The 17,243-nt window shown below is 41.4% G+C and overlaps 1 pseudogene; it reads right to left on the bottom strand.

Moving 5' to 3' along the window:
• Positions 1-11,887: 11,887 nt before the first annotated feature.
• On the bottom strand, positions 11,888-14,703 carry LOC149239968 (exocyst complex component SEC5A pseudogene; annotated as a pseudogene).
• Positions 14,704-17,243: the final 2,540 nt, after the last annotated feature.

The raw sequence follows: 17,243 nt of genomic DNA, 5'->3' as shown, positions 1-17,243 counted from the left end.
TGCGCAATCCTGTATGAGAATAAATGAGTATGGCTGATCCAAACTCGTATTTCCTTTGGCTGAACCACACAATCCTCATTGGCAATACTCAATCCATTGATTTTGCAAATCTCATGCACAACTATAGTCACAACTGATAGAAATCTCCACCTCTAACACCTGTCTCCACTGAATTGTCCACGCACTAAGTTAATTGATGTATTCTTTAGTTGCTTTATGAGTTAATAATTAGTGAATTAATTCACATCACTCATCACTAGTGTATTTTGTAGTTAGACTAAATACAACTAGTTTAACCAAGTCAAACTGAACACAACTCCATCAACTCCTCAATCAACTCCACCAAACTCAACCACATGAGTTCTAATTGAAGTCCATCATGCAATAGCTCAACTGACCCATAAGAAAAGCGTATTTCCTTCTGACAGCTGCATGTGCCACATCTGTAGCTCGAACTGAAGTGCTCCAAGAGGATAAGATAATGTTTATAGTCCAAATATTATTATGAGCCAATAATATTCGACTGTTCTATTTTTAGCCGGCAGTCTAAAAAGAGAATCCGCTCATATGTCTAAAAATAGAAGTCCATCTATGTTTACCAACATGACCAATCATCCACAAATAACATCCTTTTGCAACTCATAGACCATGATCCATATGTCTAAAAATAGACATAGTCTAAAAATAGACTTTGCGCCAAAAATAGCCCGCGGGCCCACTTAGTGAAGGTGACTCCTTTCCACTAAGCTCCATCATCTTGTTGCATTCTCAACACTCCCTCTCAACAAGATATGGATTATCAACAACCCCTATCCTGCCTCGGTGGTATTCGAATTTGCTCCTGGTGAGAGCCTTCGTTAAGATATCAGCATCCTGATCCTTCGTTGGAATGTATGAAAGTAACATGATTCTCCACTGCATACAATCTCTGATATGATCGTACCTGATGTCAATGTGCTTAGATCTATCATGAAATACTGGATTAGCTGAGAGTTTAATGCAACTCTGGTTATCACAATAAATCATTGTAGGCTCTAAGTATGAACCGAACAACCCGACCAGGATCTTCCTCATCCATATAGCCTCGCATGCAGCCAAACTTGCTGCCATATACTCAACCTCTGCTGAATTGAGAACCACAGATCTCTGCTTCCTGCTGTACTAAGAAACTGCTGTCGACCCGATACTGAAAATCCCTGCAGATGTGCTCTTTCTGTCCGTTGGGCTCCCTGCCAAATTTGCATCCGTGAAGCCACATAGCTTCACCTCATCCTCCTGTCTGTACCAAAATCCATATCCCAATGTGCCTCTGAGATAACGTAATACATGCTTGCCTGCCTTCCAAAAGAACTTGGTTGGCTTAACCATAGCTTGTGAAAGCTGGTTAACAACATAGCATATATCGGGTCGTGTATTGACCAGATACATAAGCGACCCCACCAACTGTCGATAAACAATGGCATCCACTACTTCTGCTGAAGTAGCATCCTCCTTCCTCCAACCTCCAGGAAGAGGAGTGTCAATAGGCTTGCAGCCATGCATGTTGAACTTCTCCAGTATCTCCCGAGCATACTTGCCGTGAGAAACAAATAGTCCATCACTGCGCTGCCAAATTTCCAATCCCAGGAAATAATGAAGGAGGCCCAAGTCCTTCATCTCAAACTCCTTAGCAAGATCATCCTTGCATGAAAGTATCAAAAGCTCATCACCTGTCAGAATCAAATCATCTACATAAAGTACAATGATAAGCAGCTTACCCGCCACCACAATCTGGTATAGGTTAGGATCCGCCTCACTCTTGGAGAATCCAAGTCCGGTGAAATAACTGTCTATCCGTGTGTACCAAGCATGTGGTGCTTGTTTCAACCCATACAACGCTCTCTTGAGCTTGCACACATGCAACTCGCTGTTGAAGATCTTGAAACCTTCGGGCTGCTCTATGTACACCTCCTCCTCAATCACTCCGTTGAGGAACACAGTCTTCACATCCATCTGATGAATGTGCCACCCCATCTGCGCTGAGAGAGCAAGAATCGTCCGTATGGAAGAATACCTTGCGACAGGTGCAAAGGTCTCCTCATAATCGGTCCCCTCTATCTGTGAAAAGACTCGGGCAACAAATCTTTCCTTGTACTTCTCCACACTCCCGTCAGCTGCCTGCTTCACTTTGTAGATCCATCTCGAACCCACCACTGATTTCCCTTCCGGTCTTGGGACAATCTCCCATGCACTGTTTCTGACAATCGAATCATACTCTTCCACCATGGCAGCTACCCTTGTGGGATCCTCCACAGCTTCCTCGAAAGAGGATGGCTCAGTCACAACACATTTGCTCACAAGAGCCATGTATCCAGTGTACCGATCAGGTGACTATCTCTCTCTGCGTTGCGTTGTAGGTGGTCCTACAACCTTCTCTGCATCTTGAGCTAGTCACTCAGCTTCTGTAATGCGCTTTCGGCCTCTGATGGTTGGCGCTGCATGAGTGGTCTCTTCCACTCCATGAACTTCGTCCTGTGGCTGATCCACGTCCTGAAGCTCATCCTTAGGAACTAATAGCTCCTCATCTGCATGCAAGTGTGGCTCCCTCTCAATCGAACACTTCATGGCTTTCTCCTCCTGAAATTTGATATCCCGTCACACAACAGTCTGTTGGAAATAATATTGAGAGGGGGGGGGGGGTGAATCAGTATTATCAGATCAATAAAACTTTTTCAATTTCATACTCAGATTCATATACGCGACTTCAGTTCAGTATATCAGCGTATATACGTGACTGTGTTAATTGCAACTAGCGTATATTCAGTAATCTTATGATTCAGTTGGTTTATCCTCAGTGAATGCATCAGAACATTATTAACCATATTAACCGTAAACATGAGTAGTATAACAGAACAGATCATCACACATAAGCCACACACATGAACACCATGATATAAGGTGGAAACCCAATGTGGGTGAAAACCACCTGCTGCAATTTGTTTCTATCTTCCTTAATAAGAAACTTCTTTTACAATGTACTGGTGCAGTCCTTTACCAACACGCAGGCTGCAACCTGCAGAGGGCTACAACCCTCTTAGCTCTTGTACTAGCCGATCCATTTACTAGTACGTAGGTGCCAACCTACAGAAGGCTCCAACCTTCACTCGTTTTCCAACTGCTCCTGGAAGGGAGCTACAAACCCCTGGCTCTTGTACTGGCTGATATGTTTACCGGTACGTAGGCGCCGACCTACTGAACTCTACGATCTTCCTGGGACCACGTTTCATACATTTTCATACTGGATCCATAAAACAATCATCATTGCAATACAACCTGAATCATCAATTTCTGAATCACCCAATACTGAAACCCTGTCCACAACACAGTCACCAGACAACATAACTCTGCAATAACAACCAGATCCAACTCCATATTCAAATATCATACTTCATACTGTATACGCTACTCGGACAAACCCAACCTGCGTGTATACGCGCTTTTACCAAATACAACCCACGTACATATCTGCAAATTCTAACTTATAACTTTGCAGCTATTTCAGACATCAAAACATACCCAGAACATAACATTCATAAACATGCGTCAATAGATCTAGTCTATCCATACACAAACCATATAATCATTCCAAGCCTTGAGATCCCGTTCCATCGTTCATCATCCTTGACATGAGTACTACCTTGGTTCAGATCAAGCATGGCATCACCAACCCATAATCAGCATCTGGATCTCACACTTCATCAAATATTCATCACTTGCACACACGCCCCTTGGCCTAATGATCTTCTCCTTATATAGGTTTATGCTTTGCTCAATACCACGGTCCAAAACCATAATAAATCACCAAGAGCCCAATACTTGGGATCAACACACTTGTCGAGATACCATGGTCCAAAACCATAGGTTCAAATACCGAGGACTAACTACCACGGACCAAAGGTAAGCTTTCTGACATGTACGCGCTTTTCCGTGCATAAAACTGCGTGTATACGCATACGCGACTTCGGCACGACCACCCTGCGTGTATACGCTTATTTGTTACAATGAACCTGCGTATATATCTTTCTTGACCTGCTGCACTAGATCTGCCATCTGATTAAGTTGCCATCACCTGCATTATGCCTCTGAGTGAGTTTCCATCAAGGACAACACCTATATCATAATGCCAACAATCTCCCCCTTTGGACTTGATGGCAACCACCACACCAAGTCACTCTCCCCCTTTGACATCAAGGGCAAAGGGCGGACCAAGATATTCTCTTCTTGATCTCCATCTGCTATCCATACTCCCCCTGAGTACCTGCTGGAATCTCTGATTGAGCTCCCCCTTTGTACATGCCAAGATGTACCAATCCGTCCATGCTCCCCCTGAGCACATGCAAGGTCTGCAAAAACATAACATGACTCTATACATACATCAATCTCCCAATCAAGTGGGAATACACCATTTTTGACTCATCCACCCAACAAAGTGGGGATATACCAAATGTTTATACATGACTCATTACATCATCCATCCTTTTGGTCAAGCAAGATATGTCAATAAGCATTATTACCAAGGACTTCTAACCATAATGCCAACAATGCATTATTTGAAGTATATGCTCCCCCTGAACCTGTGCCATGCCATCATCAAATAGTGACTGAACCATATCAGACTTCTGTACTGTTGCTTTTCTTCAGAACATCATATACGCGACTGTGCAGCATATAACTCGCATATATACGCGACTTGTCTTCATGAAACCCGCGTATGAGATTTGGAACACTGATGTTCCACACTTCCAGCTTCCTCTGAATCGGTCATGTCTGTATACTCTACTATGCCACATCTTTCAGGCTGTACTTCCTTTTTCTTCCATATTTTCAACTGTGATGATGTTTTCTTCTTTTGGTTTGGTGTCCACAATCTTCTCCTGCATTCTTTCGCTATGTGTCCTAGCTTGTTGCATACATAACATCTTACATGCTTTATATTCCTTTTGTAGCAATCAGCAGCTTTGTGACCAAACATATTGCAAGCAAAACAATATCCCTTAAAGTACCTTGAATGTGATGATCTTTCTACATGATGGTCTTGAACCCTTCTTCTTCCACATCTAGCTGCAACATGTCCAAGATTATGACATACATAACATTCAACATTATTCATAGGAGGAGTAAAAGATTTTCTTTGAGGAGTCTCTTTCTTTGATCGTTGATGGGGTTGACCTTTCATCTCCTTGTTGATCATTTTAGATTTCTCTTTAGAGTTCCTTGCTTCACCTTGTGCACTAGATTCACCTTCAAAGGATTCATGAAAACCAAGACCAGTCTTGATAGCAGGAGACCTTTGACTACTAAGAATATCATCCAAGGCTTTAGTACTATCTTGAAATCTCAACAGTTTATCCTTTTCTTCTAATTTACCTTTCAAGATATTTACCTCAACTTGAAGTTGTTCCTCCTTTTCTAGACATTGCTTCGTCAAAGTTTCTTCAGACTTTCTTCCTTCTTCCACCTGTTGCCTTAGTTTGAGAATCTCATTTTCTTGCTCTTCATTCAACACTGCAGCATTTGTCGTATTCTGGAGGCACATTCCAACTGAGCCTTTAAGCTGATAATTTCTTCTTTGAGGGCACTCTCTTGTTTGCTAGGTAGATCTTGTTGATCTATGATTTTATCTGATGCTTCATTTGCTTGTCCATCTTCAATCTGAGGTGATTCAGGATCTGAATGCTTGCTTCCACTCAATAGCATGTTGTCATTGTTCCTTTGAGTTGTCTTCTTCTTTTGACGCGCTTTCTTTCCCATTGTTCTACGGGTCTCCTTCAAGCGATCAAGCTTCTATCGAAGGACCTGCTCTGATACCAATTGTTGGAAATAATACTGAGAGGGGGGGGGGGGTGAATCAGTATTATCAGATCAATAAAACTTTTTCAATTTCATACTCAGATTCATATACGCGACTTCAGTTCAGTATATCAGCGTATATACGCGACTGTGTTAATTGCAACTAGCGTATATTCAGTAATCTTATGATTCAGTTGGTTTATCCTCAGTGAATGCATCAGAACATTATTAACCATATTAACAGTAAACATGAGCAGTATAACAGAACAGATCATCACACATAAGCTGCACACATGAACACCATGATATAAGGTGGAAACCCAATGTGGGTGAAAACCCAATGTGGGTGAAAACCACCTGCTGCAATTTGTTTCTATCTTCCTTAATAAGAAACTTCTTTTACAATGTACTGGTGCAATCCTTTACCAGCACGCAGGCTGCAACCTGCAGAGGGCTACAACCCTCTTAGCTCTTGTACTAGCCGATCCATTTACTAGTACGTAGGCGCCAGCCTACAGAAGGCTCCAACCTTCACTCGTTTTCCAACTGCTCTTGGAAGGGAGCTACAACCCCCTGGCTCTTGTACTGGCTGATATGTTTACCAGTACGTAGGCGCCGACCTACTGAACTCTACGATCTTCCTGGGACCACGTTTCATACATTTTCATACTGGATCCATAAAACAATCATCATTGCAATACAACCTGAATCATCAATTTCTGAATCACCCAATACTGAAACCCTGTCCACAACACAGTCACCAGACAACATAACTCTGCAATAACAACCAGATCCAACTCCATATTCAAATATCATACTTCATACTGTATACGCTACTCGGACGAACCCAACCTGCGTGTATACGCGCTTTTAGCAAATACAACCCGCGTACAGATCTGCAAATTCTAACTTATAACTTTGTAGCTATTTCAGACATCAAAACATACCCAGAACATAACATTCATAAACATGCGTCAATAGATCTAGTCTATCCATACACAAACCATATAATCATTCCAAGCCTTGAGATCCCGTTCCATCGTTCATCATCCTTGACATGAGTACTACCTTGGTTCAGATCAAGCATGGCATCACCAACCCATAATCAGCATCTGGATCTCACACTTCATCAAATATTCATCACTTGCACACACGCCCCTTGGCCTAATGATCTTCTCCTTATATAGGTTTATGCTTTGCTCAATACCACGGTCCAAAACCATAATAAATCAATACCAAGAGCCCAATACTTGGGATCAACACACTTGTCGAGATACCATGGTCCAAAACCATAGGTTCAAATACCGAGGACTAACTACCACGGACCAAAGGTAAGATTTCCGACATGTACACGCTTTTCTGTGCATAAAACTGCGTGTATACGCATACGCGACTTCGGCACGACCACCCTGCGTGTATACGCTTATTTGTTACAATGAACCTGCGTATATATCTTTCTTGACTTGCTGCACTAGATCTGCCATCTGATTAAGTTGCCATCACTTGTATTATGCCTCTGAGTGAGTTGCCATCAAGGACAACACCTGTATCATAATGCCAACACAGTCTTGCGACTGTCTCGCAAATACACATGATAGTTGTGGGGAGTATCAGTGTACCCCACAAATATCCCAACCTCTGCGGTCGGCTCTAGCTTCTTCCTGGCATCCTTTGTCACATGCATGTAAACATTAGAACCAAAAATCCTCAAATGAGAAATATCAGGCCTCTTACCAGAATAAGCCTTCTCGGGTGTACTCATGCTAAGTATCCTGTGAGGACAACGGTTCTGTACATATACTGCAGTATTGCATGCTTCCGCCCACAAGTGAAGGGGTAGGCCCTGATCATGCAACATCGCCTGTACAACACCCACGATCGTTCTATTCTTCCGCTTAGCAACCCCGTTCTGTTGTGGGTTATGGGGAGCTATGAGCTCTCTTTGAATCCCTTCTGCGCTGTAGAAATCCTTGAACTCGCCAGAGATGAATTCACCACCATTGTCGCTCCTAAGAGCCTTCACCTTCTTCCTCGATTCCTTCTCGACCAGTGCTTTGAACTCACAGAACTTTGAGTATGTTTCGCTCTTCTTCTACATGAAGAAGATCCAGCGCTTTCGAGAGAAATCATCAACAAAGATCACATAGTACCTGTGCTTTGCTGTCGAAGCTACTGAGAAAGGTCCACACACGTCTATGTGAATTCTCTCAAGGATTGTCGTGGCACGACTATCCTTCTCGTGGAAGGTGTCTTTCACAAATTTTCCTAAAGTACACCCCTTGCACTGATCTGACTGCGCAAGAGTGCCTTTAGGAAGCCCAGTAGTAATCTGCTGCAGTATCTTCAAGGCTCCATGGTGAAGGTGGCCCAATCTCCTGTGCCACAGCTCGCCATCATCCCGACTCACCAATCCTTCTGCCTTGCATGCCATTGCTGCGCAGCCATCTACATGCAACTGATAAAGGTTCCTGACTCGAACCCCTATCTTCCGGGTTTCTCCAGTTGTCTTACTGCGTAGGAAAGCCTTTCCCTCGCTGAAAACAACATCATATCCCTTGTCTTCTAACATCGCCACAGAGATAAGATTCTTCTTCAATCCTGGAACATGCATCACTTCCTTCAATATGAAGGGTTTACCAGACTCCCTCTCAAAGGAAATGGTACCGATACCGGTCGCACTGTATCTACCATCATCACCCATCTCGATGTGCACTCCAAGATCTTTCTCCTCCAGATCAGAAAACAAATCTCGATCTCCTGTCATGTGAAAAGACGCACCACTGTCCAAGAACCATACCGATCCCATCACACTTGATACCAAGCACACGATCAACGAAAAATCAAGTTCAAACTGCGAGGCTAAGGCCTCTCCTGCTGCAGATCCAACAGCTTGCTTGTTTTTCTTCTTCTGCGGACAATTTGTGGCATAATGTCCGTGCTGGTGACAATGAAAGCACTTCACCTTGGACATGTATTGCTTCTTTCCTTTCGCACCAGAATGTGAATCTTTCTTGTTCTTCCCCTTCTTTGCTTTGGCAACCAAAGTGCAATTTTCTTCATCAGGTGCCTTTGATGAAGATCCGTCCCTGGTATTCCGCCTGATCTCCTCCTGCACAAGATCTGACCAAAGTCTCTCCCATCCTGGCAATTTCTCCTGACCATTGACAGAGTCCTGATAGGAATCCCAACTCTTCGGAAGACCAAGGAGAGCCAAGCTCACCAAGTCCTCATCGTTGACAGTCACCCCCACACTTCCCAGCTCATCCCTGCACTGAGTGAACTTCGTGAGATACTTGGGCATACTGTCTCCTTTCTCACACTTAATGTTTTTGAGTTGATCCTTGAGCGCAAACTTCCTCTGGTCGCTCTTGCTTTGGAATAGATCTGTCAACGCTTTCCACATCAAGTATGGAGAAGCCTTTCCATGCAGGTTGGACACAATGTGATCCTTCACGCCCTCCAACAGAATCCTTCGACACTTTGTTGTCTTCTTTTGCCAAGCCTCAACTTGAGCAGTATCAGTAGGCTTTGGGACCTCAACCTCTATGAACTCCTTCAACCCATTGTCATCTAACACCGCCTCCATCCTGTCTTTCCATTTAATATAATTCGAGCTGTCCTCAAGAGCATACTCCAATCGCAATCCGTTGAAAGACATTTCAACTTTGACACCAAGAAAACATTGCTGCAAATTCGAATTCCACCAGCTTAAGACTCAACCTCTTCTGATCTAGAATTCGTGAGAACAAAGTATTTCTCGTACAGATATTGACTGTATGGGCTTTTACCGGATATCTCACCTTCCAAAGGAAGGATGAATCCAGAGGCTACCTAGCCCGATTACAGACTCTGCCTGAAGAAATAAAATGTAAACACTTTCTGAATAATAGATCTGATGATCAACTCTGCTCTGATACCATGTAGAAATTTTGAATAATATGACACTTATTCACAGAGATTATCCTGATTATACACTATTGCGGAATGCATGCATAATACATAACCTCCTCTACGTTGATCATCAATTTTGCGGAATTAAAACAAATGAAACATCAATCACATGCACACATTAACATAGTATGTAACCTTGGGAAAGCATACAGCTGAAAACCCCACACTATCTGTATATTATAATGATTGAGAACATGTAACAATACTTAGTACAATACTCCTCAGAAGTACTCAGTACTATCTCCACCTGTTACACACAAACTAGCTCAGATCTGAATCAATCACAGGTTCAAATATCCTCCACTGTGCAATCATGTATGAGAATAGATGAGTATGGCTGATCCAAACTTGTATTTCCCTTGGTTGAACCACGCAATCCACATTGGCAATACTCAATCCATTGATTGTGCAAATCTCATGCACAACTATAGTCACAACTGATAGCAATCTCCACCTCTAACACCTGTCTCCACTGAACTGTCCATGCACTGAGTTAACTGATGTATTCTTTAGTTGCTTTATGAGTTAATAATTAGTGAATTAATTAACAATTAATTCACATCACTCATCACTAGTGTATTCTGCAGTTAGACTAAATACAACTAGTTTAACCAAGTCAAACTGAACACAACTCCATCAACTCCTCAATCAACTCCACCAAACTCAACGACATGAGTTCTAACTGAAGTCCATCATGCAATTGCTCAACTGACCCATAAGAAAAGCATATTTCCTTCTGACAGCTGCATGTGCCACATCTGTAGCTCGAACTGAAGTGCTCCAAGAGGATAAGATAATGTTTATAGTCCAAATATTATTATGAGCTAATAATATTCGACTGTTCTATTTTTAGCCTGGCAGTCTAAAAATAGACTCCGCCCATATGTCTAAAAATAGAAGTCCATCTATGTTTACCAATATGACCAATCATCCACAAATAGCATCCTGCAACTCATAGACCATGATCCATATGTCTAAAAATAGACATAGTTTAAAAATAGACTTTGCGCCAAAAATAGCCTGCGGGCCCACTTAGTGAAGGTGACTCCTTTCCACTAAGCTCCATCATCTTGTTTCATTCTCAACACGTTCCTTCTCAATACTCGTCACTTCATCTACACTCAGTGATTCATCTCGTTCTCGCCCTTGTAGTCTTTGAAGATGACCATTTTTCTTGTAAATTCGACAGAAAAAACAATCAAAAAGTTGGAGAGCAACTGTATCATCAAAATCAACAAGACCAATTTTAGTCGAATAAATCAATTCTTATTCACAAGGAATCATAAATAGAGAGTGGTGAAAGGAAAAGCATTCATATGGATGAATATTCATGAGTATATGAACAACATTTCCATCAAAGTTTCTTAGAAAATAGCCAAATTAGAATATACCAACAAATTAGAATCCTTCTTGTTAGGAAAACTGCTAGGCCTCGCTCCACTATCAGTAAGATGGTATTCATGCATGATCCAGTTGGTTTTTATCCCCTTGGGTGGTCTACCTCAATAGAACACCTGGGCCTTCTTCACTCCTACCTTTTGTGTACGTCCCGATGTTGATGTTATTTTAGGCTTGTCTATTCCAGTAGCTTTTCGTTACCCAGATGTTGCAGTACCATTGTAATCTATAAAGAAAGTGTGGTTAAATATTTTACCCTGCTAAACTGAAGTTTGTGTTTCCTAAGTTGTTGTGATAAGTGCTTCCGTAGTAACAATAACCCTTGATTTTCGAGGTCTGAGTTTCCCTATATGTAAGGACCTTTTCATAATGGGTTTATCTTCCTATCGGATGAGCAATGATTTCCAACTGTAAGATAATGGAATTCCTTCTTTGAACTATGAAATAGACCACATTCTCTGACCAAAGAAATAAAACTAAATGCTTAGGGAAGTCCTGTTGTTCCCCCTTTTTGACCAACCTGAGGGTTCTTCTATTCCTTACCATTGATGACTCACTACTTCCCCATGAAAACGTTGCCAAAGGTAAGGCGTCATGGTTGGTTGCGAAAAAGGTAAAATAAGGTAAGGAGTAACCCACATGGATAATTGTTACAAGCCTTGATTTGATGGGTGGGCAGTGAAGAAGGATAAAAGATCTACGATATTAATTATTTGTATGGGAGATATAGGATGGAGTGGGGCTCCTGTGAATCCAAGGAATCCATTAATCCCTCAACAAGAATGCTTAAGGTATTTTCAAGAAATGGATTAGCTCCAACATACACCTTTGCATGCACAACAACCAAGGGATGCAATAACTACACAACTGCATCACATACACCTTTAATAGGAGGTGCCCCTCCCCAGTCAATTCCATCATCTAGAAGGTATGGTGTTGCTGCTGTCCCAAGTAAACTTGCCTTTACATCATTATACTGAGCCAAAACTTTCTCTTCCAAGCCAAATAATTATGCAATTAAATATGCTATGTCAACCACTATTTCTTTGTCTTCTCTATCAGCTTCGTCCACACTTGAATACTCCCAAATAAGCTTGTATTTGTTGGACATCTAAGGTAAAAGTTGACTTTTGCAAAAGGCAATATTACTCAGGACCATGAGTAACTTTTGATGTTCACTTGCAATCTCTACACCTGGGTGCAAACCAATGAATTTACTTCAGAATACTTGTAAGTGCCCATTTTCTAAAGCTATAGAAACATTCTTTCTCTCGATTTGAGAGAGATCAACTACAATTTTCTCTAGAGGTCCTGCAAAATCTAGAAAACAAATAAAAAAGGTGAATCTCATGAAATCTTGCATTTGTTGAACTTCCATATTTATATTGAGGGCCTTAGATGAATCACACTTTAAAGTTTCCACCAACTCACTAATTTCATCCATTGTAGAGATCAACATTTCACAAAAGGATAGAGGAAAAGAAGAAATAGCAAAAGTTGATCCACTGCATTCAAGAATAGATACTAGCACCCAATATTCATCATTGACAATATTTGATGTAGTCATTTTCATCCAAGAGTAGAGCCTCAATATGAACACCTTCATAACTTATGTCCGTAATGCAAACAAATTTTGCATTGCATTCAAAGGAAAAACATGCTTTAGATATTTCACGGATTGCTCGTTTCATAAATGGATGAAGAAATTTGGATTCTTCAAGTTCTTGGAATGCATTTTGTACCTTAGTTTCATAAACAAATATAATTTCATGTACCATTCCACCAACTTCCTCCAAGGAATGATTTGAATACTTTATGTCACCAAGGCTATCTTTAAAGGAGTTTTGTCTAGCAATACTTATTTCATGTTTCACTAAACAAGGAGTGCCATTTGTTGAACCTACCTTAGCAAACATCCCATTGAATATTGAAAGAACTAATATCTAAAATGTTGATACATGGTGCACAATGACAAATGTGAGTGTACGAATGAGACTTCCTCTAAGAGCATATTCTTTTCACTAGTCGCCTATTTAAGATAAGACGCCCCTATTATATCATTATCACCCAATAAAAGGGAATAATCTAATGAACACCACTTATTTGATTCTTGCTAAATTTGCTTCCATCTTGCATCAGATAATGCACATTCATGGACATGGAAATGTAGAGCATCCATTTGTGCCTCATGATCAAATGTACAACCTTCCAAGAGGCCACGAGTTCTATGGTTCTGAATATTAAGATAATGCCAAACTGGATATGATTCGGGATCTAACTCCAGCAACAACCTGATGATATTCTCAAGATTAGATTGTTGTACTTGAGGATTCTCCATAGACTTGTAAAGTGTTACATTGAATTCTTGCACCACCTTTTCAACTTCTTTGAGAACTCTCTTTAGTATGCCTACATGAGAAGGTAACACAATTGACTTTGCTTTCCTATATTCTCTGATGGCCAAGACATACTCCCCTTTGTTGATGAATTCCCTAATTGTGTTGGGAAAATTGAATATAGTACGAAATCTTTGCAACATCCCTTGCACATACCTTATTTTTCAGCGTGAACCTGGCGTTCGAAAAGGGGCCCAAAAGCACGGTTTACAAAAATATCTACATCATGAACAATATTATTTAGGTGAACTGTACACGCACCTTCTCTATTTGACTCTTATATCTGTTCTCATTTGAACTGAATATCATCAATCGTAGTTTTACAAGACACAAACCAGTCAAAGTTTTCTTTGACAAGCTGCTTTCATTGCTTTGTTCTGTCACGCAAATGAGTTTTCAAGGTTAGAGCACCAAATCCAGGTCTATTGCACTTCTATTTTGGTGGCTACTAGATAAGAAACATTTTACATCAAAATTTGCAGAATAGTACATAATCTTCTCTCTTAGACTAGGATATCGAGGTGTAGAAAATTCCTTTTGTGATGGTGAAGTAACGACATTGTCACTTACTAACGTTAACGACTTTAAATCAATAACCTCGGTGCCTAGTTTGTTGCTTGGTTTGTTCTTGACGTGTTTTTTGTTTTAAGCTAACATTTACATACCATGAGTGTCCTCTCTGTCTCCAAGTACAACAGTTGCTGAGCAACTCTCTAGAAGTTATAGGTAACACGACTTCCAAGAAAGTCACATCAAAGGATATTGTCGAGAGTAGCACTAGGGAAGTAGTTGAGTAGGTGTCAGTGAATTTTCCAGTTTTTGCAGACACTCAATTGTTCATTGAGAAAGGAATGAAGTTAACATGGCAGGAAATCAAAGATATATTTGTAGGGGACTTCAAGGAAGATCTATAGGATCAACATGTTTAAAGCAGTGTCCACCGGTCATGCTTACATAAGGTTGAATGTAAGTACCCCACCTTCCCATGTGTGGACACCGTCCACTGGATTATCTCACACGCAGATCCAGAGACTATGACATTGAGAAGTTATAGTGGGATACAACTTGCCAATTTCAGGGTAGAGAATTATCAGCAGATGTATCATTTACCTGAGCCGGTGAACCGCATGGATTCACTTTTCTATGCCACCCACAACTTTGTGAACACCAAAGATATTGTGAAGCGTTGGATGAAAGAGCCGTTGAAGTTCAGAGAGACACCCAATCATGTTTACAAGACAAAGTCACTCAGGAAGGCCTACCAGTTCTTGATCATATTTTCATGCCGATTATATAGTCAAGAGAGCACAGAGACCTCTCTGGAAAATTGGGTCGTTGTGTTGGACTAGTTGGTGAATGATGGAAGGCCATTCAAGTCGTTATATTTGTTGGCTCTTCAGTTGAAAATCCATGTAACTAACGCCTAGGGTTTTCCCAAAGATGAGCAGGCAAGATTCTACCTGTTCGTGTATTTACTTGACGCAATCTGTGCCCAACATCAGTTTCGTGGCATGGGTTGGACATGGACACCAAAAGTGACTATCGTCAACATTTATTGGAAGTTGCTTTCTGATTGTAGCTACCAAGGAGTTATGGTGACGCTAGCTTACCATTTCATCATCCTGTTGTACAAGTGGATCTTTGAGAAGGATCCACCTTTCATTTCTAAAGAAGCGATGGAGGCGATACATAACATTGCAGATTGGTATGCCTCACCTGGTGGCACCTTAATCGGAGTGTTTGGTGGAGAGAAGCCTCCACATGTTCTACTAAGGTATGGCACAAACAAGTTGGTCAAGCAAGAGGTCGCATATCACCTCTCCACAGGGTTATCATAAGGACTTCACTGGAAGAAGAAGGCACCATGGCCCGTCCTTCCTTTGTAGATCAGATTGTGCTATATTAAGAGCTTCAAGGATGCAGATGCCGAAGCTAAGGAGACAATGAAGTTCAATTTCGACACCAAAGACTACAATTTGTATGATCCCCATAATATTTGCAAGTACTATTGTGCAAAGGTGTACTATCCATGGATCCACGGGACATTTCATTGGGTAGAGGAGGACCCTTGGAGGTATTGTTATAACTCCTCCAAGCTTAATGAATAGGTCAGTATAGCCACAACATGGAAAGCTACTCTATAGGAAACGTCACTGCAGCAAGCAACAACAACAAAAACAATAAGCAGCAAACCAACACATGACAAGAGTAAGAGGAAGATTGCCGAGAACCCAAAGGTTGAGAAAAGCTACAAGTTCAAAGAATATCCTCTCATTGAGAAAGAAACTTTAGCAGTGGATGCAACAATGCATAAAGAGGTCAGAGTGAAGGAAGAAAGAAAAGCAAAGGCTAGAGGAAGAAGAAAGGAATTTTCACAAAACAATGAAGAAGTTGAAGGAAAAGCAGAGCTAAGAAGGAGAGAGAGGGAAGAAAATCAGAAACAGGAAGAAGAGGAAATGCAAGGCACGATGATAAAGCAAACAACACCCATACATGTTGAGTTAGAACAACCAGCAACTGAAGAAGAGGGTGAGCAGATGCATGAATGGGAGCTTGCTCAATAGATTGAGCAATCAATTGAAGTGATAGGCATGGAGTTGGGATAGGGGCCACATGACCAATATAATGACCTCATGCCAAGAGCGCCCGAGGTCACCTCTCAGTATCTACCACCTCTAGTGTAAAAACCAGTCCCGAGCGAGCAAGGAGAGGTTGTTCTCCTTGATGATGATCTAGTGATGGATGTGTACAATCTATAATTTAATGAGTTGCAGAAGAAGATTGTACAGGTGCGAATAAAGCATTTCCTGGATGATCATGGGTCACCAGCATTTATGAAGGAAAGGGTGATAGTGTCAGATATCATAAAGCATCCAGTAGCCATGGCCGATGCCACTTTGGCTTATGCAGGAGCCACAAGCTCAAATTCCAAGTTCTTGTTAGCCGAGAATGAACAGATGGCAAAGAACTTGCAAGCGATTCGGAAGAAGGCAGAACAATCCACAGGTTCTGCAATGGAAAAGATGAGGAAAGCGATATTTGCTAAAGTATCAACTCTTGAGGCTACCATGTAGAAACTCTATGATGAATTTGTCACTGTGCATAAGGCGATTTTCCATCTATATGGCTTTAAGCAACAAAGTAGAAGGATTGTACAAAATCTCAAGGACATACATGCTGCTACCGCCCATGTGCAAGAATGGACCGTGAGGTACGAGGGAGCCCCGCTTCACTTGACAAATACGATGAAGCCGCAAGGCAGAGCCAGACAAAACAAAGATTCAGATGTTGATCCGAAACAATGAGTAGCTCACCCCATTCCTCAACATCATACAAGCTTCATATGCATGGTTGTATAAGAGTTTGGATGTCATGATAAGAATGCATAGGATCTCATCAATTGGTTCCCTCACTGAAGCTAAACACAAGGACCAAGTTTGACTAGAGATTTACATGTACATGGACCAACTAAGGCAAGAGGCCACCAACGATGACTTGGAGTTGAGCACATAAAACATGCAAAAGTACATTGGTGGTATTGTCATGGTCAATACCATGCTACACATGATTCATGATGATCTGGACAAAAGGTTCCATGACCATATACCTAGAAGCTATGGAGGCAAGAGTCCACTATCAGAAAGACACCATCAAGCAGTTTGGGGACAC

Source organism: Pinus tabuliformis, chromosome 8, assembly GCF_031772625.1.
Source record: "Pinus tabuliformis cultivar Carrire ecotype Pingquan chromosome 8, CPIR1, whole genome shotgun sequence".
Classification (NCBI taxonomy): Eukaryota; Viridiplantae; Streptophyta; class Pinopsida; order Pinales; family Pinaceae; genus Pinus; species Pinus tabuliformis.
Note: the sequence above shows the minus strand (reverse complement) of the source record. Positions and strands in the feature narration are given on the sequence as shown.